Raw genomic sequence first — 16,043 nt, 5'->3', positions numbered from 1 at the left:
TCCACAATAGATTAAATGAAGGAAAAAAAACAGGCCATAGAACAAATATGACTTGTATCTATAGGACAACGCATTTTTGTTGCTCTGTGTATGTGCTCTACACACACACACACCCACACACACACACACAGATGTAAAAGAGTTTGGAGAGACATCATTTTCCATGGTATAGTTACAGGGGACTATTCACTTTTTTAAACTTTTATTTTAGGTTCAGGGGTAAACTTATGTCATGGGGGTTTGTTGTACAGATTATTTCATCAATCAGGCACAAAGCCCAGTACCCAATAGTTATTTTTTTCTGCTCCTCTCCCTCCTCCCACCCTCCACCCTCAAGTAGGCCTCAGTGTCTGTTGTTCCCCTTCTTATGTCCATGAGTTCATCGTTTAGCTCTCACTTATAAGTGAGAACATGAGGTATTTGGTTTTCTGTTCCTGTGTTAGTTTGCTATGGATGATGGCCTTCAGCTTCATCCATGTTCCCACAAAAGACATGATCTCGTTCTTTTTATGGCTGCATGGTATTCCATGGTATATATGTACCACATTTTCTTTACCCAATCTATCATTGATGGGCGTTTAGGTTGATTCCATGTCTTTGCTATTGTGAAGACTATTCACTTTCAAATAATAATAAAGCACATAAATTATGATTTTTATAATAAACAACTATTACTTTAAAATAACCAAAAGAGTAAAAACTGTTTTTCTCTTGGGAACAAAAAACATTACCAGAGAAGGATATGGAAGCAAAAGATGATAAATAACCATTTTCACCAGAAAGGTAGATACAAAGATGGTAATACTTGAGTCACAGTGGTGAAATCAGAAGTATTTTTTCTAATTCTCCTATTTTCTATAAAATGGTTATAATAATTTTATAATGTTTTAAATGTGGTTTGAAATGTATGATTCGCATGTCAACCTACACCCTGTTAAGAAGAAAAGGTAATGCCAGAATAACCAGGTTGAAAGTTGTTTTTGTCTGATGAGATCAAACAAACAGTAAGATGTGAACGAAGCAAGAGCAAGGTTACTGCTTAGTAACCTCCTGCTAGTCATCATGTGCCTTCCCCACTGGACCTACCAAATCCTGCACAGTATACTTCTTTCCTCGTCATATGGGTTTTACCCGTAAAACACACATGGAAGATCATGGGCTTGATATTATTGTGTGGGATAGTGAAGTGTTGTATGTAAGTAATTCCAAGCAAAATGGTTTGACCACTAGTAGGCACAAAAGTACTATTAAAGATGAATAGCAGGCTGGGCACGGTGGCTCACGCCTGTAATCCCAACAGTTTGGGAGGCCGAGGCGGGTGGATCATGAGGTGAGGAGTTCAAGACCAGCCTGGCCAAGATGGTGAAACCCCACCTCTACTAAAAATACAAAAAATTAGCTGGGCATGGTGGTGGGTGTCTGTAATCCCAGCTACTTGGGAGGTTGAGGAAGAGAATTGCTTGAACCCGGGAGGCAGAGGTTGCAGTGAGCCGAGATTGTGCCACTGCACTCCAGCACTCCAGCCTGGGGAACAGAGCGAGACTCTGTCTCCAAAAAAAAAAAAAAAAGCCTACAGGCAGGACTGAAGGCAATTGCAATGAAGAATGCATTCATCAGATCAGGGTGAGGTAATACAAACTAATGTCTTCCAAAAGGTTTTCAAATGGAACACTAGACTTGTGAGATACTCCTTGAGGAAAGGAGTGGGGTCAGATAAGTGTGGAAAGTACTGCTTTATCTTATTTTTCATAGAGAGTCACAAAGCACAATAGCATTTTTTTTTTAAGAGACAGGGTGTTGCAGCTCTGTTGCCCAGGCTGGGATGCAGTGGTGTGATCATAGGTCACTTTAGCCTCAAACTCCTGGACTCAAGCAGTTCTCCTGCCTCAGCCTCTTGAGTGGCTGGGACTATAGGCACACACCACCACGCCTGGCTGATTTTTTAACAATTTTTTTGTAGAGACGAGGTCTTGCTATGTTGTCCATGCTGGCCTCAAGCAGTCCTCCTGCCTCAGTCTTACAAAACACTGGGATTACAAGCATAAGCCACCATTCCTAGCCTGCAAATAGTATCTTTTATTTATTTATTTGCAATAAAAAAAAGAGTTGAATAAACACAAGCCTGGCCACACCACATGGGAAATGGAGTCATTACTCAAATCAATCTCCCCCAAATTTCGGAGGCTAGGCTTTTTCGAGGATAGTTTGGTGGGCAATTGAATGGGAGTATGGAAAGTGGTCCTCTTCTGGGGGCGGCCACGGGACTAGTTGGTGGGTTCACATGGAGCCATGGGTCATCAGAAATGCAAAAACTTTAAAAGACATCTCTAAAGGCCAATCTTAGTTAGGTTCTACAATAGTGATGTTATCTGCAGGAGTAACTGGGGAAGTTGCAAATTTTGTGACCTCCAGAGTAATGGCTGGTAACAACTTAACGACTTCAGGCTCCTCTCATCCTTCTAACCTGGTGGTCTTGCATTAGCTTTAGGAAGGCCATATAGTTTTCAAAAAGGGTTATTATCATGTAAACTATAAACGAAATGTCTCCCAAAGTTAGCTTGGCTTGAGCCCAGGAATGATTAAAGGCAAGATGGAGGTTGGTTAGATCAGATCTCTTTCACTGCCATAATCTTCTAACTGTTATATAATTTTTGCAAAAGTGGTTCCGGCAATAAAAGTACCATTTCACAAATTTTGCAAAAATGAAGACCATGAGGACATTGCTGGGGACTCTCCATGAGCCAAGGAAGGGTCCCAGGAAATCAAGGGGCTGTAAAGCTTAAGCGCCATTAATTCCAAATTAGTATCACTTCTGGTAACAGCACATGAAGAAACACAAAGCAAGAATGCAGCATAGGGAGCTGGGGCCGGGGCTGCAATTATGAATAGGACACTGAGTGGATGGCATCAGAGCAGATCCCTGAAGGTGACCTACAGAGCCCTGCAGATATCTGAAGGGGAGGGAGACGGTGGTGGGGGTGCCACTGCATTCCAGATTCTAGACTCAGGTAAGTGTGAGTGCAAGAGTCCAGAGGCAGGCTTTTTTTTTTTTTTTTTTTTTTTTTTTCAGACAGAGTCTTGCTCTGTCATCCAGGCTGGAGTGCAGTGGTGCAATCTCAACTCACTGCAACCTCCACCTCCCAGGTTCAAGTCATTTTCCTGCCTCAGCCTCCTGAGTAGCTGGGACTCTGAGCACGTGCCACAACGCCTGGGTAATTTTTGTATTTTTAGTAGAGATAGGGTTTCGTCATGTGGGCCAGGCAGGTCTTGAACACCTGACCTCAAGTGATCTGCCTACCTCAGCCTCCCAAAGTTCTGGGATTACAGGCATGAGCCACTGCACCTGGCCCACAGTCGTATTTTAAATACATTGAGCAACCCTGCTGGGGGAAACCAGTTGAACTGTCTTTAACTTGGCATCTCCTGAACATACCAGGCCACTAGATCTCATTTTTTGCACAATGCTTGCTGACCTGTGGCAGACTGCTTTTGGAAAAATGTTGATCTAGTCAAGGCACAATCAAGACCTTGATTGCAGGCAGGGAGGACAGCTTCTTCCTGGAGCCCAGAAATGCATGTGGTTACTATGGAAAGAACAAGGGTTACATCTGCTTATCCCTCCAATCACATGCATGCATTGCTATAGCAATGTTACACCAGCAGGAGAGGGTTCATGTAGGAAGAAGTAGGTTAACATAGATAACAGAAAGACATCCCTGTTAGCAGTTGCCCCGGCGGGTTTCAAATTTGGCTGAAAAAATAAGTTGAAGTCACCAGGCGATGACACAAGTGAGCCACTGCTGACTGACAGCTCTTTTCCTTGCTGATTTCCCCTGCAAGTGAATCAGAACCATTTTATTCCATCTTTTGGAGCTTAAGTTTTCTTCTAAATGTTAGGGATTTTTAAATCCAGAGCTTGGTATACCAGGTGTCTGATTTTTAAGAGAGTTGCTGGAATTTCTAGCCCTTTTACAAACAGCAAGGAAAACATGAATTTCAGCATGCTTCATACATTCAGTCTTCACACCTTATTTGTACAAACTCCCAGAGAGTTAAATAGGTATTTAAAGATGACATTTGCCTTAATGGGCCTGTTCAGTATTTTGTTTCCTGACTCTTAGGCTTGAGTTTGTGAATACTCAACAATCAAGGCACATCAAATTAGTTCTAACTGTGTTTACTAAATTTCTTACATGGCTATTATTTTAAGTGGTAATATTGAAGATGCAGCATTTGTTCTTCCTCTTCTTGCTTGTTTATACATCAATGGACACACAAGAGCTGTTCTTTCTTCTGGTCCTCTCTGTGATGCTATAGACTAGGGAAGGTGCTCTTTGGAGGAGAAGGGCTGAATAAACAAAGGCTGCACACCTGTCACTGCTGGGAAGGGAGAAAATGATTGCCCCTTTGAGACGGAATCTATGTGTCTAGAGAAAATGGTGGTAAGTCAACCAGCAGTAAAGAATAGCCTAGTGCCCCGGGTGATGCAATAGATGAGAACTGCCACTAACTGTAAGGAATTTCTTTCGGGATTTTAAGACTGGGTCTTTACATCACTTGGTATGATTTAGTTATTTCCCCTAGAAGGACAGACTGCTTGAATCAGATAAGTCTATTCCCTCATCTAAGATGCTGAAGTCAAGAGAAAGATCTGTTCCCACATTCTTGCTAAAAAATACACTATTTTCTCATAGAAGGACTTCAGCAATGTGTCACAAGGGACTTAAGAAACATCTAAACCCTCTGCTACAGTAAACTGACTTCCGGAAATCTGTCCTAAGGAAACAACCAGAACTTTAGTCAAAGATTTTTATGCAAGGAAATTCATTTCAGTGTTATTTCTAACAGAGAAAGTTTGGGATCGGGAGGAGCCAAGATGGCCGAATAGGAACAGCTCCGGTCTACAGCTCCCAGCGTGAGCGACGCAGAAGACGGGTGATTTCTGCATTTCCATCTGAGGTACCGGGTTCATCTCACTAGGGAGTGCCAGACAGTGGGCACAGGTCAGTGGGTGAGTGCACCGTGTGCGAGCCGAAGCAGGGCGAGGCATTGCCTCACTCGGGAAGTGCAAGGGGTCAGGGAGTTCCCTTTCCTAATCAAAGAAAAGGGTGACAGATGGCACCTGGAAAATCGGGTCACTCCCACCCGAATACTGCGCTTTTCCGACGGGCTTAGAAAATGGCGCACCACGAGATTATATCCCGCACCTGGCTCGGAGGGTCCTACCCCACGGAGTCTCACTGATTGCTAACACAGCAGTCTGAGATCAAACTGCAAGGCGGCAGCGAGGCTGGGGGAGGGGCGCCCACCATTGCCCAGGCTTGCTTAGGTAAACAAAGCAGCCGGGAAGCTCCAACTGGGTGGAGCCCACCACAGCTCAAGGAGGCCTGCCTGCCTCTGTAGGCTCCACCTCTGGGGGCAGGGCACAGGCAAACAAAAAGACAGCAGTAACCTCTGCAGACTTAAATGTCCCTGTCTGACAGCTTTGAAGAGAGCAGTGGTTCTCCCAGTACGCAGCTGGAGATCTGAGAACTGGCAGACTGCCTCCTCAAGTGGGTGCCTGACCCCTGACCCCCGAGCAGCCTAACTGGGAGGCACCCTCCAGCAGGGGCACACTGACACCTCACACTGCAGGGTACTCCAACAGACCTGCAGCTGAGGGTCCTGTCTGTTAGAAGGAAAACTAACAAACAGAAAGGACATCCACACCAAAAACCCATCTGTACATCACCATCATCAAAGACCAAAAGTAGATAAAACCACAAAGATGGGGAAAAAACAGAACAGAAAAACTGGAAACTCTAAAAATCAGAGCGCCTCTCCTCCTCCAAAGGAACGCAGCTCCTCACCAGCAACAGAACAAAGCTGGACGGAGAATGACTTTGACGAGCTGAGAGAAGAAGGCTTCAGACGATCAAATTACTCTGAGCTACGGGAGGACATTCAAACCAAAGGCAAAGAAGTTGAAAACTTTGAAAAACATTTAGAAGAATGTATAACTAGAATAACCAATACAGAGAAGTGCTTAAAGGAGCTGATAGAGCTGAAAACCAAGGCTCGAGAACTACGTGAAGAATGCAGAAGCCTCAGGAGCCGATGCGATCAACTGGAAGAAGCAATGGAAGATGAAATGAATGAAATGAAGCGAGAAGGAAAGTTTAGAGAAAAAAGAATAGAAAGAAACGAGCAAAGCCTCCAAGAAATATGGGACTATATGAAAAGACCAAATCTACGTCTGATTGGTGTACCTGAAAGTGATGGGGAGAATGGAACCAAGTTGGAAAACACTCTGCAGGATATTATCCAGGAGAATTTCCCCAATCTAGCAAGGCAAGCCAACGTTCAGATTCAGGAAATACAGAGAACGCCACAAAGATACTCCTCGAGAAGAGCAACTCCAAGACACATAATTGTCAGATTCACCAAAGTTGAAATGAAGGAAAAAATGTTAAGGGCAGCCAGAGAGAAAGGTCGGGTTACCCTCAAAGGGAAGCCCATCAGACTAACAGCGGATCTCTAGGCAGAAACCCTACAAGCCAGAAGAGAGTGGGGGCCAATATTCAACATTCTTAAAGAAAAGAATTTTCAACCCAGAATTTCATATCCAGCCAAACTAAGCTTCATAAGTGAAGGAGAAATAAAATGCTTTACAGACAAGCAAATGCTGAGAGATTTTGTCACCACCAGGCCTGCCCTAAAAGAGCTCCTGAAGGAAGCACTAAACATGGAAAGGAACAACCGGTACCAGCCGCTGCAAAATCATGCCAAAATGTAAAGACCATCGAGACTAGGAAGAAACTGCATCAACTAACGAGCAAAATAACCAGCTAACATCATAATGACAGGATCAAATTCACACATAACAATATTAACTTTAAATGTAAATGGACTAAATGCTCCAATTAAAAGACACAGACTGGCAAATTGGATAAAGAGTCAAGACCCATCAGTGTGCTGTATTCAGGAAACCCATTTCACGTGCAGAGACACACATAGGCTCAAAATAAAAGGATGGAGGAAGATCTACCAAGCAAATGGAAAACAAAAAAAGGCAGGGGTTGCAATCCTAGTCTCTGATAAAACAGACTTTAAACCAACAAAGATCAAAAGAGACAAAGAAGGCCATTACATAATGGTAAAGGGATCAATTCAACAAGAAGAGCTAACTATCCTAAATATATATGCACCCAATACAGGAGCACCCAGATTCATAAAGCAAGTCCTGAGTGACCTACAAAGAGACTTAGACTCCCACACATTAATAATGGGAGACTTTAACACCCCACTGTCAACATTAGACAGATCAACGAGACAGAAAGTCAGCAAGGATACCCAGGAATTGAACTCAGCTCTGCACCAAGCAGACCTAATAGACATCTACAGAACTCTCCACCCCAAATCAACAGAATATACATTTTTTTCAGCACCACACCACACCTATTCCAAAATTGACCACATAGTTGGAAGTAAAGCTCTCCTCAGCAAATGTAAAAGAACAGAAATTATAACAAACTATCTCTCAGACCACAGCGCAATCAAACTAGAACTCAGGATTAAGAATCTCACTCAAAACTGCTCAACTACATGGAAACTCAACAACCTGCTCCTGAATGACTACTGGGTACATAACGAAATGAAGGCAGAAATAAAGATGTTCTTTGAAACCAACGAGAACAAAGACACAACATACCAGAATCTCTGGGACACATTCAAAGCAGTGTGTAGAGGGAAATTTATAGCACTAAATGCCCACAAGAGAAAGCAGGAAAGATCCAAAACTGACACCCTAACATCACAATTAAAAGAACTAGAAAAGCAAGAGCAAACACATTCAAAAGCTAGCAGAAGGCAAGAAATAACTAAAATCAGAGCAGAACTGAAGGAAATAGAGACACAAAAAAGCCTTCAAAAAATTAATGAATCCAGGAGCTGGTCTTTTGAAAGGATCAACAAAATTGATAGACTGCTAACAAGACTAATAAAGAAAAAAAGAGAGAAGAATCAAATAGACGCAATAAAAAATGATAAAGGGGATATCACCACCGATCCCACAGAAATACAAACTACCATCAGAGAATACTACAAACACCTCTATGCAAATAAACTAGAAAATCTAGAAGAAATGGATAAATTCCTTGACACATACACTCTCCCAAGACTAAACCAGGAAGAAGTTGAATCTCTGAATAGACCAATAACAGGATCTGAAATTGTGGCAATAATCAATAGCTTACCAACCAAAAAGAGTCCAGGACCAGATGGATTCACAGCTGAATTCTACCAGAGGTACAAGGAGGAACTGGTACCATTCCTTCTGAAACTATTCCAATCAATAGAAAAAGAGGGAATCCTCCCTAACTCATTTTATGAGGCCAGCATCATTCTGATACCAAAGCCGGGCAGAGACACAACCAAAAAAGAGAATTTTAGACCAATATCCTTGATGAACATTGATGCAAAAATCCTCAATAAAATACTGGCAAACCGAATCCAGCAGCACATCAAAAAGCTTATCCACCATGATCAAGTGGGCTTCATCCCTGGGATGCAAGGCTGGTTCAATATACGCAAATCAATAAATGTAATCCAGCATATAAACAGAGCCAAAGACAAAAACCACATGATTATCTCAATAGATGCAGAAAAAGCCTTTGACAAAATTCAACAACCCTTCATGCTAAAAACTCTCAATAAATTAGGTATTGATGGGACGTATTTCAAAATAATAAGAGCTATCTATGACAAACCCACAGCCAACATCATACTGAATGGGCAAAAACTGGAAGCATTCCCTTTGAAAACTGGCACAAGACAGGGATGCCCTCTCTCACCACTCCTATTCAACATAGTGTTGGAAGTTGTGGCCAGGGCAATTAGGCAGGAGAAGGAAATAAAGGGTATTCAATTAGGAAAAGAGGAAGTCAAATTGTCCCTGTTTGCAGACGACATGATTGTATATCTAGAAAACCCCATTGTCTCAGCCCAAAATCTCCTTAAGCTGATAAGCAACTTCAGCAAAGTCTCAGGATACAAAATCAATGTACAAAAATCACAAGCATTCTTATACATCAACAACAGACAAACAGAGAGCCAAATCATGAGTGAACTCCCATTCACAATTGCTTCAAAGAGAATAAAATACCTAGGAATCCAACTTACAAGGGATGTGAAGGACCTCTTCAAGGAGAACTACAAACCACTGCTCAAGGAAATAAAAGAGGATACAAACAAATGGAAGAACATTCCATGCTCATGGGTAGGAAGAATCAATATTGTGAAAATGGCCATACTGCCCAAGGTAATTTACAGATTCAATGCCATCCCCATCAAGCTACCAATGACTTTCTTCACAGAATTGGAAAAAACTACTTTAAAGTTCATATGGAACCAAAAAAGAGCCCGCATCGCCAAGTCAATCCTAAGCCAAAAGAACAAAGCTGGAGGCATCACACTACCTGACTTCAAACTATACTACAAGGCTACAGTAACCAAAACAGCATGGCACTGGTACCAAAACAGAGATATAGATCAATGGAACAGAACAGAGCCCTCAGAAATAACGCCGCATACCTACAACTATCTGATCTTTGACAAACCTGAGAAAAACAAGCAATGGGGAAAGGATTCCCTATTTAATAAATGGTGCTGGGAAAACTGGCTAGCCATATGTAGAAAGCTGAAACTGGATCCCTTCCTTACACCTTATACAAAAATCAATTCAAGATGGATTAAAGATTTAAACGTTAGACCTAAAACCATAAAAACCCTAGAAGAAAACCTAGGCATTACCATTCAGGACATAGGCATGGGCAAGGACTTCATGTCCAAAACACCAAAAGCAATGGCAACAAAAGCCAAAATTGACAAATGGGATCTAATTAAACTAAAGAGCTTCTGCACAGCAAAAGAAACTACCATCAGAGTGAACAGGCAACCTACAAAATGGGAGAAAATTTTCGCAACCTACTCATCTGACAAAGGGCTAATATCCAGAATCTACAATGAACTCCAACAAATTTACAAGAAAAAAGCAAACAACCCCATCAAAAAGTGGGCGAAGGACATGAACAGACACTTCTGAAAAGAAGACATTTATGCAGCTAAAAAACACATGAAAAAATGCTCACCATCACTGGCCATCAGAGAAATGCAAATCAAAACCACAATGAGATAACTATCTCACACCAGTTAGAATGGCAATCATTAAAAAGTCAGGAAACAACAGGTGCTGGAGAGGATGTGGAGAAATAGGAACACTTTGACACTGTTGGTGGGACTGTAAACTAGTTCAACCATTGTGGAAGTCAGTGTGGCGATTCCTCAGGGATCTAGAACTAGAAATACCATTTGACCCAGCCATCCCATTACTGGGTATATACCCAAAGGACTATAAATCATGCTGCTATAAAGACACATGCACACGTATGTTTATTGCGGCATTATTCACAATAGCAAAGACTTGGAACCAACCCAAATGTCCAACAATGATAGATTGGATTAAGAAAATGTGGCACATATACACCATGGAATACTATGCAGCCATAAAAAATGATGAGTTCATGTTCTTTGTAGGGACATGGATGAAATTGGAAACCATCATTCTCAGTAAACTATCGCAAGAACAAAAAACCAAACACCGCATATTCTCACTCATAGGTGGGAATTGAACAATGAGATCACATGGACACAGGAAGGGGAACATCACACTCTGGGGACTGTTGTGGGGTGGGGGGAGGGGGGAGGGATAGCATTGGGAGATATACCTAATGCTAGATGACGAGTTAGTGGGTGCAGCACACCAGCGTGGCACATGTATACGTATGTAACTAACCTGCACAATGTGCACATGTACCCTAAAACTTAAAGTATAATAATAAAAAAAAAAGAAAGTTTGGGATCATCATATATGTTCAACAGGGAAGGAATTATTAACTAAATGATGATATATTTATGTGTGAGAATTTTGGGCAGCCATTACAAAATCCAATTTTCAAGGATGATTTAATGACATTGGAAATGTTCTTACTGTCATGTTAAGTAATGAAAGCAGGACACTAGTGGGAATACAAAGTGGTACAACCTCTGCGGGGGGAAACTTGCAGGCTCTACCATACTTTCATGCACATTAGCCCTTTGACCCAGCAAAATCTACTTCAAGGAACCTACCTCAAAGATACACTAGCAAATACACAAAGTGTGGTCTCCACACTGCTGCTCATGGCAGCATTCTTTTTAATAGCAAAAGAGTAGGATTAACCCAAATGCCTATCATTAGGTGGCTGGTGGGATAAATTATTATATACACAAAATGGAGCCCTGCGCAGCTATAAAGGGAGCAAGGAAGAACTTTATATACTTATTTGAAAAGATTGGCAGGATATTTTGTTAAGATAAAATCAAGATACAGAAAAAATTATGTAATAAGCTATGCTTTGTGTAAGAAAACCAAGTTCAGTTATTTTATGTTTTTTTTTTTTTTTTAATAAACATTGTGAGTTTAGCTGTGGAATATGTGTCAGCTTGTCTCTATGTGATGTTTATCAAATCCTTAGATTAGTCCAGTGGTCCTCAACTGGGGGTGATTTTGCCTCCAAGGAAACATATGGCAATGTCTAAAGACATATTTTGGTTGTCACAACTGCTGGGGAGGAGGTGCTACTGGCATCTAGTGGATAGTGGGCCAGAAATGCTGCTAAACATCATCAATGCGCAGGACAGTCCCACCGCAAAGAATTATCTGGCCTGAAAATGTCAGTAGCTCTGAGGTTGAGAAATCCCACATTACCTCTTTCATCTTAGTTAGGCCAGATCAGTACCATTTTCCACATCAGAATGTCACTGTCAAGATAGTATTGGTGTTATTACTGAGAAGCTCTGTGATATACACACATATGCAGTTATTTGTACATATTGGGATAAAGTGAGTATTAATTATATTAATGCTAAGAACTGAGATTTTCACAATTAGAGAAAAGATACCAATATAAAATCAAATATATTAATCCTAAATTTGAATGGGAAATACTAGCATGGACTCATTATCTGCCTCTTGTTAAAGATATGTATTTCCTAGCTCTGTCTAATCAAAAGGCCTAATTGTGAGACTGTGATCTCTGAATATTAACATCATTTCCCACTAAAGGCCCCAGGGCTTCATGAATAAGTGGCTGATTCTAGGAGCAAAATGTACAAAATGGAGCTGAGTCATCCTGCACATATAAGAAGGAAACCTGGCCTTGACCACACCTAACAGTAGGGGAAGACTAAGAAACAGAACCCCCAACTTGAAGTTCTATTTTTAAATTCCGAGGCTGAAATAAATGTTGGGAGGCAACTGTCCATTTCTGCCACAGCAGCATGAGGGAAGACAAATGAGTCTCTGGATCTGTACTCTCTCATATGGTAGCACCAGCCACATGTGGCTTTTGGGTATTGAAACCCAGTTATTCCAAACTGAGGTGTGATGTAAGTATAAAATATATGCTGGATTTTTCCAATTTAGTATGAAAAAAGAAACTACAATATCACACTAATTTTTATACTGATATTAAAATAATGTTTTGAAAATACTGTGTTAAATAAAACATGTTATTAACATTAATTTCACCAATTTATTTTTACTTTTTAAAAATGTGGCTAATAGAAAACCTGAAAGTATGCATGTGCCTCACAATATATTTCTATTATATTTCTATTAGACAGTGCCGCTGTCGAATAACCAGGTACAGGGTCTTCTGAAAGGTCCCAGACTTGGGAAATGAGACACACATGGAAAGTTTAGCAAGGTAGAGGAAAAAAAAGGAATAAAAAAGTTCAGAAAGGAAGGAAGAGAGAAAGAAAGTGATGGATAGAGAGGAAGAGGGAGGGATAAAGTGATGGAGGGAAGGAGGGAAGAAGGAGGGAAAGAAAGAAGAGGGAAGGAAGGAAAGGGAGGAGGGAAGGAGGGAAGGAAGGAGGGAGGGAGGAAGGAAGGGCAACAGAATGGGAGAAATTATTTACAAATCATATATCCAATAGAGGGCTTGTATCTGGAATATATTTTAAAAGTCTTATAACTCAATAATAAAAAGAAAAATTTTAAAGTGGACAAAGGATTTGAAAAGACATTTCTCCCAAGAAGATACGCAATTGGCCCATAAGGACATGAAAAGATGCACAATATCATTTGTCTCAGAGAAATGCAAATCAAAACCATTTCTTATCCACTCGGATGGCTACAATAAAAGAGACATATAATAACAAGTGTTAGCGAGGTTGTGGAGAAATCGGAACCCTCATCCTTTGCTTGTGAAATGTGAATTTGCTTCATGTGAAATGGTGCAACATCTTTGTAAAACAGTTGGGCTGTTCCTCACCTAATCAAACGTAGAGTGGCCGTATGACCCAATAATTCTACTCATAGGTATAAGAACAGGCAAATCTACAAGAACGTAAAATAGATCAGTGATTGCCTAATGCTGATGTAGGCATAGGGGAAATGGGATGGTTGCTAATGAGTACAGGGTTTCTTTTTGGGGTAAAGAAAAATGTTCTAAAATTGATTGTGGTGGTAGTTGGACAACCCTAAATACACTCAAAACCATTGAATCGTATACTTTAAATGGGTGAATTGGGTGGTATGTGAGTTATATCTCAATAAAATTTTAGGGGGAGAAAAATGAAACTAATGGGGTTGTACCAAACAAGTCATGAGCTTGTAGTGAAAGAGAAAGAAGCTGATGGCTGACTCATTGGTCGCCACTGAAGGTCGCTGTGGCATCAACTCACAACTAAAAATCAAAGAGAAAAAATCCTGCTTTTCTAGTATGAACTATATTTCAGGGTTACCAAATAACCTTACTGGAAGAGGGAAAGTTCTGTTATCAAGAATAATTCCAGCTGTTGATCAGAGGAAATGATAGACTTGTACCCCTGGTGAAATAACTGATTCAGGCAGAGGTCATCAATGGATGCTAACACCATTGATGGGAGCTGTATAGGCAAGGAACCAGGGTGACACATCTGAACCCAGTGATCAATCTTAGCATCACCAAAAGTGGAGCAACAAGACATCACATACCTCTAGATGTAATGCAACGTGATGTGCACAGCATCGCCTATGAAGTGTGTTTGCCAAAAAATTCTATTGATCCTGAATATAATCTGTCTAACCTTTAGTCTAATTACAGTAGTAAGATCAACCCTACTACCATGAGGACACAACGAGCCTAATCCAGAAAGTGTGGACATCCTGCAAGACAATCCCTCTGGCAGGCAATAAGTCAATGACAAGTGGAGGAAAAGAAAAAAAAAAGAGGCTGAGGTGGGCGGATCACTTGAGGTCAGGAGTTCAAGACTAGTCTGGCCAGCATGGTGAAACCCCATCTCTATTAAAAATACAAAAAAGTTAGCCAGCGCCTGTAGTCCCAGCTACCTGGGAGGCTGAGGCAGGAGAGTGGCTTGAACCAGGGAGGCAGAGGTTGCAGTGAGCCGAGATCGTGCCATTGCACTCCAGCCTGGATGACAGAGCAAGGATCCATCTCAAAAAAAAAAAAAAAAGAAAAAAAGAGTCCGTCTGTTCTAGATTAAGAGACTTAAGGGAATGACCAATTACAAAGTGCAAACCTTGTTTGGATACCAGTCCAGTAAGTCAGTGGTAAAGAGAGTTTTGAAACGAATTGGGAAATCTGAATATAAACAGTAAGGAATCACTGTTAATTATGTTACGGTGATAATGACTTTGTAGTAATGTAAAAAAAAAGTCCTTATTTTTCTTCAACATGTACATTTGAGAAATAACATAATAGTTGAATATGATTTAAGATATTGCAGCAAAGAAGTGGCAGGGGGTGGTGCTGGAATAGATGAAATAAATTGAGCAACATGGTGTTAGTTATTAAAACGGGGAGATGGTGGGTTCATTCTGCTTTTTTCCTTTCCTTAGTGTTTTTGGGAATTTTTCATAATAAAACAGGATATATGAGTTAGAACATATTGGTTCTAAGGCACGTTGTAATGATGCAATCAATGATATAAGGAACATAAGCTCAAAAGCACATGTGTATTTGCCAGCTGACACATTGAGAAGCAAATTTTTGGAAAAGCCCTTCTAAGCTTATTCAATTTTTATTCATTTTTTGCTTTGTTTTTGGTTTTTTGACCTCTGTGAACCATTTTATTTGGGCTTAGGAAAATCGAAACAGCACAATAAGTTTCTCAACAAATTCTTAGGTCTTCACTGCGGGTAGAAGGTCCTCTATTCTTCCAGAAAATATGTAGGTCTCCCCAGGGCACAGACCTTCCCACATTCATGCCTGAAGACTTACGGTTTTTCTGCCTCCTTAGCTGACTCTAATATTCACCCCCAGTGGTTATGATCAACCTTGTTTTAAACCTTTGAAGGAAAGAAGATTCCTTCCCTAAAAGTTTCCACAATCACATTTCAATGACGGTTCTCTGTTTGGACTCCACTTTGATATTATTATATATAGATCCTATATCTTCAAATTCTAAAATGCTGATCACCTGAGCAAGTAGAGAAAGTATTCTAGATTCAAGGGGAGGTGGAGCCAGGTTTAAATTATGAGTATATTTAAAATAACAGATTACAAATGAACATTATGGTTTTTTTCAATGACTTCTGGTTTGGGGGTGGTCCGAGATAATTAGCATGCACTACAGAAGAGTTTCTCTTTTCATGTTTGAATGTAGAGCAAGAGATGGGTGTGAGGGGCATGAGGTCACAAGTCCCAGCTAGCCTACAAGAGTTGTTGATGTTGGTGGATTGACCTCTCTTGACCTTGGTCCCCTCTGAGAATGGGAAGAACAGCATTCCCTTTATCTGTCTCCTGCTTTGCCTGAAGCTTGAAAGAAATAATGTATGTGAAAACATTCTCAGAACTATAAAGGGCTTATACTTATTTTTAAAATATATTCTCCAAGTAGATATTGTTTTTCCCTAATCAACATCTCTTATTTCCCAATTCCACATCTAGAATTGTTCTTAAACCACTCTGGGACACTGTTTAAATAAGACTCTGAGAGTGGATTACATTTTCCACTAG

At 40.7% G+C, this 16,043-nt stretch overlaps 1 protein-coding gene across 13 annotated transcripts in view; it reads right to left on the bottom strand.

Moving 5' to 3' along the window:
- KATNAL2 (katanin catalytic subunit A1 like 2) overlaps positions 1-16,043 on the bottom strand; it is a 240,550-nt gene that overhangs the window by 13,751 nt on the left and 210,756 nt on the right. The gene's annotated exons all lie outside the window — the stretch shown is intronic.

This window comes from Gorilla gorilla, chromosome 17 (assembly GCF_029281585.2).
Source record: "Gorilla gorilla gorilla isolate KB3781 chromosome 17, NHGRI_mGorGor1-v2.1_pri, whole genome shotgun sequence".
Classification (NCBI taxonomy): domain Eukaryota; kingdom Metazoa; phylum Chordata; class Mammalia; order Primates; family Hominidae; genus Gorilla; species Gorilla gorilla.
Note: the sequence above shows the minus strand (reverse complement) of the source record. Positions and strands in the feature narration are given on the sequence as shown.